Genomic DNA, 11,477 nt, shown 5'->3' with positions numbered 1-11,477 from the left:
TAAGGGAAAAGAGCCATAGAAAATAAAAAGTGAAATATTCATTATCAAGAATGACCAATAACTATATAATATAAGGGAATAGAGCCATAGACAATACAAAGTGAAATATTCATTATCAAGAATGACCAATAACTATATAATACAAGAGAATAGGGCCACAGAAAATAAAAAGTGAAATATTCATTATCAAGAATGACCAATAACTATATAATATAAGGGAATAGAGCCATAGAAAATAAAAAGTGAAATATTCATTATCAAGAATGACCAATAACTATATAATACAAGGGAATAGGGCCATAGACAATAAAAAGTGAAATATTCATTATCAAGAATGACCAATAACTATATAATACAAGGGAATAGGGCCACAGAACATAAAAAGTGAAATATTCATTATCAAGAATGACCAATAACTATATAATATAAGGGAATAGGGCCATAGAAAATAAAAAGTGAAATATTCATTATCAAGAATGACCAATAACTATATAATACAAGGGAATAGGGCCATAGAAAATAAAAAGTTAAATATTCATTATCAAGAATGACCAATAACTATATAATACAAGGGAATAGGGTCATAGAAAATAAAAAGTGAAATATTCATTATCAAAAATGACCAATAACTATATAATACAAGGGAATAGGGCCATAGAAAATAAAAAGTGAAATATTCATTATCAAGAATGACCAATAACTATATAATATAAGGGAAAAGAGCCATAGAAAATGAAAAGTGAAATATTCATTATCAAGAATGACCAATAACTATATAATATAAGGGAAAAGAGCCATAGAAAATACAAAGTGAAATATTTATTATCAAGAATGACCAATAACTATATAATATAAGGGAATAGAGCCACAGAAAATTAAAAGTGAAATACTTATTATCAAGAATGACCAATAACTATATAATATAAGGGAAAAAAGGCATAGAAAATAAAAAGTGAAATATTCATTATCAGGAATGACCAATAACTTTATAATACAAGGGAATAGGGCCATAGAAAATAAAAAGTGAAATATTCATTATCAAGAATGACCAATAACTATATAATATAAGGGAAAAGAGCCATAGAAAATAAAAAGTGAAATATTCATTATCAAGAATGACCAATAACTATATAATATAAGGGAATAGGGCAAAAGAAAATAAAAGGTGAAATATTCATTATAAAGAATGACCAATAACTATATAATATAAGGGAAAACAGCCATAGAAAATAAAAAGTGAAATATACATTATCAAGAATGACCAATAACTATATAATATAAGGGAATAGGGCCATAGAAAATAAAGAGTGAAATATTCATTATCAAGAATGACCAATAACTATATAATATAAGTGAAAAGAGCCATAGAAAATAAAAAGTGAAATATTCATTATCAAGAATGACCAATAACTATATAATACAAGGAGATAGGGCCATAGAAAATAAAAAGTGAAATATTCATTATAAAGAATGACCAATAACTATACAATACAAGGGAATAGGGCCATAGAAAATAAAAAGTGAAATATTCATTTTCAAGAATGACACATAACTATATAATACAAGGGAATAGGGCCATAGAAAATAAAAAGTGAAATATTCATTATCAAGAATGACCAATAACTATATAATACAAGGGAAAAGAGCCATAGAAAATAAAAAGTGAAATATTCATTATCAAGAATGACCAATAACTATATAATACAAGGGAATAGAGCCAAAGAAAATAAAAAGTGAAATATTCATTAACAAGAATGACCAATAACTATATAATACAAGGGAATAGGGCCATAGAAAATAAAAAGTGAAATATTCATTATCAAGAATGACCAATAACTATATAATATAAGGGAAAAGAGCCATAGAAAATAAAAAGTGAAATATTCATTATCAAGAATGACCAATAACTATATAATACAAGGGAATAGGGCCATAGACAATAAAAAGTTAAATATTCATTATCAAGAATGACCAATAACTATATAATATAAGGGAATAGAGCCATAGACAATAAAAAGTGAAATATTCATTATCAAGAATGACCAATAACTATATAATACAAGGGAATAGGGCCATAGAAAATAAAAAGTGAAATATTCATTATCAAGAATGGCCAATAACTATACAATACAAGGGAATAGGGCCATAGAAAATAAAAAGTGAAATATTCATTATCAAGAATGACCAATAACTATATAATACAAGGGAATAGAGCCAAAGAAAACAAAAAGTGAAATATTCATTATCAAGAATGACCAATAACTTTATAATACAAGGGAATAGAGCCAAAGAAAATAAAAAGTGAAATATTCATTATCAAGAATGACCAATAACTATATAATACAAGGGAATAGGACCATAGAAAATAAAAAGTGAAATATTCATTATCAAGAATGACCAATAACTATATAATATAAGGGAAAAGAGCCATAGAAAATAAAAAGTGAAATATTCATTATCAAGAATGACCAATAACTATATAATACAAGGGAATAGAGCCATAGAAAATAAAAAGTGAAATATTCATTATCAAGAATGACCAATAACTATATAATACAAGGGAAAAGAGCCATAGAAAATAAAAAGTGAAATATACATTATCAAAAATGACTATTAACTCTATAATATAAGGGAAAAGAGCCATAGAAAACAAAAAGTGAAATATTCATTATCAAGAATGACCAATAACTTTATAATACAAGGGAATAGAGCCAAAGAAAATAAAAAGTGAAATATTCTTTATCAAGAATGACCAATAACTATATAATATAAGGGAAAAAAGCCATAGAAAATAAAAAGTGAAATATTCATTATCAAGAATGACCAATAATTATATAATACAAGGGAATAGGACCATAGAAAATAAAAAGTGAAATATTCATTATCAAGAATGACCAATAACTATATAATATAAGGGAAAAGAGCCATAGAAAATAAAAAGTGAAATATTCATTATCAAGAATGACCAATAACTATATAATACAAGGGAATAGAGCCATAGAAAATAAAAAGTGAAATATTCATTATCAAGAATGACCAATAACTATATAATATAAGGGAATAGGGCCATAGAAAATAAAAAGTGAAATATTCATTATCAAGAATGACAAATAACTATATAATATAAGGGAAAAGAGCCATAGAAAATAAAAAGTGAAATATTCATTATCAAGAATGACCAATAACTATATAATATAAGGGAAAAGAGCCATAGAAAATCAAAAGTGAAATATTCATTATCAAGAATGACCAATAACTATATAATATAAGGGAAAAGAGCCATAGAAAATAAAAAGTGAAATATTCATTATCAAGAATGACCAATAACTATATAATACAAGGGAATAGGGCCATAGAAAATAAAAGGTGAAATATTCATTATCAAGAATGACTAAACACTATATAATATAAGGGAATAGAGCCATAGAAAATAAAAAGTGAAATATTCATTATCAAGAATGACCAATAACTATATAATATAAGGGAATAGAGCCATAGAAAATAAAAAGTGAAATATTCATTATCAACAATGACCAATAACTATATAATACAAGGGAATAGGGCCATAGAAAATAAAAAGTGAAATATTCATTATCAAGAATGACCAATAACTATACAATACAAGGGAATAGGGCCATAGAAAATAAAAAGTGAAATATTCATTATCAAGAATGACCAATAACTATATAATATAAGGGAAAAGAGCCATAGACAATAAAAAGTGAAATATTCATTATCAAGAATGACCAATAACTATATAATATAAGGGAAAAGAGCCATAGAAAATAAAAAGTGAAATATTCATTATCAAGAATGACCAATAACTATATAATATAAGGGAAAAGAGCCATAGAAAATAAAAAGTGAAATATTCATTATCAAGAATGACCAATAACTATATAATATAAGGGAAAAGAGCCATAGAAAATAAAAAGTGAAATATTCATTATCAAGAATGACCAATAACTATATAATACAAGGGAATAGAGCCAAAGAAAATAAAAAGTGAAATATTCATTATCAAGAATGACCAATAACTATATAATATAAGGGAAAAGAGCCATAGAAAATAAAAAGTGAAATATTCATTATCAAGAATGACCAATAACTATATAATACAAGGGAAAAGAGCCATAGAAAATAAAAAGTGAAATATTCATTATCAAGAATGACCAATAACTATATAATACAAGGGAATAGAGCCAAAGAAAATAAAAAGTGAAATATTCATTAACAAGAATGACCAATAACTATATAATACAAGGGAATAGGGCCATAGAAAATAAAAAGTGAAATATTCATTATCAAGAATGACCAATAACTATATAATAAAAGGGAATAGAGCCAAAGAAAATAAAAAGTGAAATATTCATTATCAAGAATGACCAATAACTATATAATATAAGGGAAAAGAGCCATAGAAAATAAAAAGTGAAATATTCATCATCAAGAATGACCAATAACTATATAATACAAGGGAATAGGGCCATAGAAAATAAAAAGTGAAATATTCATTATCAAGAATGACCAATAACTATATAATATAAGGGAAAAGAGCCATAGAAAATAAAAGTGAAATATTCATTATCACGAATGACCAATAACTATATAATACAAGGGAATAGGGCCATAGAAAATAAAAAGTAAAATATTCATTATCAAGAATGACCAATAACTATATAATATAAGGGAATAGAGCCATAGAAAATAAAAAGTGAAATATTCATTATCAAGAATGACCAATAACTATATAATACAAGGGAATAGGGCCATAGAAAATAAAAAGTGAAATATTCATTATCAAGAATGACCAATAACTATACAATACAAGGTAATAGGGCCATAGAAAATAAAAAGTGAAATATTCATTATCAAGAATGACCAATAACTATATAATATAAGGGAATAGAGCCATAGACAATAAAAAGTGAAATATTCATTATCAAGAATGACCAATAACTATATAATACAAGGGAATAGGGCCATAGAAAATAAAAAGTGAAATATTCATTATCAAGAATGACCAATAACTATATAATATAAGGGAAAAGAGCCATAGAAAATAAAAAAGTGAAATATTCATTATCAAGAATGACCAATAACTATATAATACAAGGGAATAGGGCCATAGAAAATAAAAAGTGAAATATTCAGTATCAAGAATGACCAATAACTATATAATATAAGGGAATAGAGCCATAGAAAATAAAAAGTGAAATATTCATTATCAAGAATGACCAATAACTATATAATACAAGGGAATAGGGCCATAGAAAATAAAAAGTGAAATATTCATTATCAAGAATGACCAATAACTATATAATACAAGGGAATAGGGCCATAGAAAATAAAAAGTGAAATATTCATTATCAAGAATGACCAATAACTATATAATATAAGGGAATAGAGCCATAGACAATAAAAAGTGAAATATTCATTATCAAGAATGACCAATAACTATATAATACAAGGGAATAGGGCCATAGAAAATAAAAAGTGAAATATTCATTATCAAGAATGACCAATAACTATATAATATAAGGGAAAAGAGCCATAGAAAATAAAAGTGAAATATTCATTATCACGAATGACCAATAACTATATAATACAAGGGAATAGGGCCATAGAAAATAAAAAGTTAAATATTCATTATCAAGAATGACCAATAACTATATAATATAAGGGAATAGAGCCATAGAAAATAAAAAGTGAAATATTCATTATCAAGAATGACCAATAACTATATAATACAAGGGAATAGGGCCATAGACAATAAAAAGTGAAATATTCATTATCAAGAATGACCAATAACTATATAATACAAGGGAATAGGGCCATAGAAAATAAAAAGTGAAATATTCATTATCAAGAATGACCAATAACTATATAATATAAGGGAAAAGAGCCATAGAAAATAAAAAAGTGAAATATTCATTATCAAGAATGACCAATAACTATATAATACAAGGGAATAGGGCCATAGAAAATAAAAAGTGAAATATTCAGTATCAAGAATGACCAATAACTATATAATATAAGGGAATAGAGCCATAGAAAATAAAAAGTGAAATATTCATTATCAAGAATGACCAATAACTATATAATACAAGGGAATAGGGCCATAGAAAATAAAAAGTGAAATATTCATTATCAAGAATGACCAATAACTATATAATACAAGGGAATAGGGCCATAGAAAATAAAAAGTGAAATATTCATTATCAAGAATGACCAATAACTATATAATATAAGGGAATAGAGCCATAGACAATAAAAAGTGAAATATTCATTATCAAGAATGACCAATAACTATATAATACAAGGGAATAGGGCCATAGAAAATAAAAAGTGAAATATTCATTATCAAGAATGACCAATAACTATATAATATAAGGGAATAGAGCAATAGACAATAAAAAGTGAAATATTCATTATCAAGAATGACCAATAACTATATAATACAAGGGAATAGGGCCATAGAAAATAAAAAGTGAAATATTCATTATCAAGAATGACCAATAACTATACAATACAAGGGAATAGGGCCATAGAAAATAAAAAGTGAAATATTCATTATCAAGAATGACCAATAACTATATAATATAAGGGAATGGAGCCATAGACAATAAAAGTGAAATATTCATTATCAAGAATGACCAATAACTATATAATACAAGGGAATAGGGCCATAAAAAATAAAAAGTGAAATATTCATTATCAAGAATGACCAATAACTATATAATATAAGGGAAAAGAGCCATAGAAAATAAAAAGTGAAATATTCATTATCAAGAATGACCAATAACTATATAATACAAGGGAATAGGGCTATAGAAAATAAAAAGTGAAATATTCATTATCAAGAATGACCAATAACTATATAATATAAGGGAATAGAGCCATAGAAAATAAAAAGTGAAATATTCATTATCAAGAATGACCAATAACTATATAATACAACGGAATAGGGCCACAGAAAATAAAAAGTGAAATATTCATTATCAAGAATGACCAATAACTATATAATACAAGGGAATAGGGCTATAGAAAATAAAAAGTGAAATATTCATTATCAAGAATGACCAATAACTATATAATATAAGGGAAAAGAGCCATAGACAATAAAAAGTGAAATATTCATTATCAAGAATGACCAATAACTATATAATATAAGGGAAAAGAGCCATAGAAAATAAAAAGTGAAATATTCATTATCAAGAATGACCAATAACTATATAATACAAGGGAATAGAGCCATAGAAAATAAAAAGTGAAATATTCATTATCAAGAATGACCAATAACTATATAATACAAGGGAAAAGAGCCATAGAAAATAAAAAGTGAAATATACATTATCAAAAATGACCATTAACTCTATAATATAAGGGAAAAGAGCCATAGAAAACAAAAAGTGAAATATTCATTATCAAGAATGACCAATAACTTTATAATACAAGGGAATAGAGCCAAAGAAAATAAAAAGTGAAATATTCATTATCAAGAATGACCAATAACTATATAATATAAGGGAAAAGAGCCATAGAAAATAAAAAGTGAAATATTCATTATCAAGAATGACCAATAACTATATAATACAAGGGAATAGGACCATAGAAAATAAAAAGTGAAATATTCATTATCAAGAATGACCAATAACTATATAATATAAGGGAAAAGAGCCATAGAAAATAAAAAGTGAAATATTCATTATCAAGAATGACCAATAACTATATAATACAAGGGAATAGAGCCATAGAAAATAAAAAGTGAAATATTCATTATCAAGAATGACCAATAACTATATAATATAAGGGAATAGGGCCATAGAAAATAAAAAGTGAAATATTCATTATCAAGAATGACAAATAACTATATAATATAAGGGAAAAGAGCCATAGAAAATAAAAAGTGAAATATTCATTATCAAGAATGACCAATAACTACATAATATAAGGGAAAAGAGCCATAGAAAATCAAAAGTGAAATATTCATTATCAAGAATGACCAATAACTATATAATATAAGCGAAAAGAGCCATAGAAAATAAAAAGTGAAATATTCATTATCAAGAATGACCAATAACTATATAATACAAGGGAATAGGGCCATAGAAAATAAAAGGTGAAATATTCATTATCAAGAATGACTAAACACTATATAATATAAGGGAATAGAGCCATAGAAAATAAAAAGTGAAATATTCATTATCAAGAATGACCAATAACTATATAATATAAGGGAATAGAGCCATAGAAAATAAAAAGTGAAATATTCATTATCAACAATGACCAATAACTATATAATACAAGGGAATAGGGCCATAGAAAATAAAAAGTGAAATATTCATTATCAAGAATGACCAATAACTATACAATACAAGGGAATAGGGCCATAGACAATAAAAAGTTAAATATTCATTATCAAGAATGACCAATAACTATATAATATAAGGGAATAGAGCCATAGACAATAAAAAGTGAAATATTCATTATCAAGAATGACCAATAACTATATAATACAAGGGAATAGGGCCATAGAAAATAAAAAGTGAAATATTCATTATCAAGAATGGCCAATAACTATACAATACAAGGGAATAGGGCCATAGAAAATAAAAAGTGAAATATTCATTATCAAGAATGACCAATAACTATATAATACAAGGGAATAGAGCCAAAGAAAACAAAAAGTGAAATATTCATTATCAAGAATGACCAATAACTATATAATACAAGGGAATAGAGCCATAGAAAATAAAAAGTGAAATATTCATTATCAAGAATGACCAATAACTATATAATATAAGGGAATAGGGCCATAGAAAATAAAAAGTGAAATATTCATTATCAAGAATGACAAATAACTATATAATATAAGGGAAAAGAGCCATAGAAAATAAAAAGTGAAATATTCATTATCAAGAATGACCAATAACTATATAATATAAGGGAAAAGAGCCATAGAAAATAAAAAGTTAAATATTCATTATCAAGAATGACCAATAACTATATAATATAAGGGAATAGAGCCATAGACAATAAAAAGTGAAATATTCATTATCAAGAATGACCAATAACTATATAATACAAGGGAATAGGGCCATAGAAAATAAAAAGTGAAATATTCATTATCAAGAATGGCCAATAACTATACAATACAAGGGAATAGGGCCATAGAAAATAAAAAGTGAAATATTCATTATCAAGAATGACCAATAACTATATAATACAAGGGAATAGAGCCAAAGAAAACAAAAAGTGAAATATTCATTATCAAGAATGACCAATAACTTTATAATACAAGGGAATAGAGCCAAAGAAAATAAAAAGTGAAATATTCATTATCAAGAATGACCAATAACTATATAATACAAGGGAATAGGACCATAGAAAATAAAAAGTGAAATATTCATTATCAAGAATGACCAATAACTATATAATATAAGTGAAAAAAAGAGCCATAGAAAATAAAAAGTGAAATATTCATTATCAAGAATGACCAATAACTATATAATACAAGGGAATAGAGCCATAGAAAATAAAAAGTGAAATATTCATTATCAAGAATGACCAATAACTATATAATACAAGGGAAAAGAGCCATAGAAAATAAAAAGTGAAATATACATTATCAAAAATGACCATTAACTCTATAATATAAGGGAAAAGAGCCATAGAAAACAAAAAGTGAAATATTCATTATCAAGAATGACCAATAACTTTATAATACAAGGGAATAGAGCCAAAGAAAATAAAAAGTGAAATATTCTTTATCAAGAATGACCAATAACTATATAATATAAGGGAAAAAAGCCATAGAAAATAAAAAGTGAAATATTCATTATCAAGAATGACCAATAACTATATAATACAAGGGAATAGGACCATAGAAAATAAAAAGTGAAATATTCATTATCAAGAATGACCAATAACTATATAATATAAGGGAAAAGAGCCATAGAAAATAAAAAGTGAAATATTCATTATCAAGAATGACCAATAACTATATAATACAAGGGAATAGAGCCATAGAAAATAAAAAGTGAAATATTCATTATCAAGAATGACCAATAACTATATAATATAAGGGAATAGGGCCATAGAAAATAAAAAGTGAAATATTCATTATCAAGAATGACAAATAACTATATAATATAAGGGAAAAGAGCCATAGAAAATAAAAAGTGAAATATTCATTATCAAGAATGACCAATAACTATATAATATAAGGGAAAAGAGCCATAGAAAATCAAAAGTGAAATATTCATTATCAAGAATGACCAATAACTATATAATATAAGGGAAAAGAGCCATAGAAAATAAAAAGTGAAATATTCATTATCAAGAATGACCAATAACTATATAATACAAGGGAATAGGGCCATAGAAAATAAAAGGTGAAATATTCATTATCAAGAATGACTAAACACTATATAATATAAGGGAATAGAGCCATAGAAAATAAAAAGTGAAATATTCATTATCAAGAATGACCAATAACTATATAATATAAGGGAATAGAGCCATAGAAAATAAAAAGTGAAATATTCATTATCAACAATGACCAATAACTATATAATACAAGGGAATAGGGCCATAGAAAATAAAAAGTGAAATATTCATTATCAAGAATGACCAATAACTATACAATACAAGGGAATAGGGCCATAGAAAATAAAAAGTGAAATATTCATTATCAAGAATGACCAATAACTATATAATATAAGGGAAAAGAGCCATAGACAATAAAAAGTGAAATATTCATTATCAAGAATGACCAATAACTATATAATATAAGGGAAAAGAGCCATAGAAAATAAAAAGTGAAATATTCATTATCAAGAATGACCAATAACTATATAATATAAGGGAAAAGAGCCATAGAAAATAAAAAGTGAAATATTCATTATCAAGAATGACCAATAACTATATAATATAAGGGAAAAGAGCCATAGAAAATAAAAAGTGAAATATTCATTATCAAGAATGACCAATAACTATATAATACAAGGGAATAGAGCCAAAGAAAATAAAAAGTGAAATATTCATTATCAAGAATGACCAATAACTATATAATATAAGGGAAAAGAGCCATAGAAAATAAAAAGTGAAATATTCATTATCAAGAATGACCAATAACTATATAATACAAGGGAAAAGAGCCATAGAAAATAAAAAGTGAAATATTCATTATCAAGAATGACCAATAACTATATAATACAAGGGAATAGAGCCAAAGAAAATAAAAAGTGAAATATTCATTAACAAGAATGACCAATAACTATATAATACAAGGGAATAGGGCCATAGAAAATAAAAAGTGAAATATTCATTATCAAGAATGACCAATAACTATATAATAAAAGGGAATAGAGCCAAAGAAAATAAAAAGTGAAATATTCATTATCAAGAATGACCAATAACTATATAATATAAGGGAAAAGAGCCATAGAAAATAAAAAGTGAAATATTCATCA

This window comes from Euprymna scolopes, chromosome 13 (assembly GCF_053919585.1).
Source record: "Euprymna scolopes isolate OS-2025 chromosome 13, ASM5391958v1, whole genome shotgun sequence".
NCBI lineage: Eukaryota > Metazoa > Mollusca > Cephalopoda > Sepiida > Sepiolidae > Euprymna > Euprymna scolopes.
Note: the sequence above shows the minus strand (reverse complement) of the source record.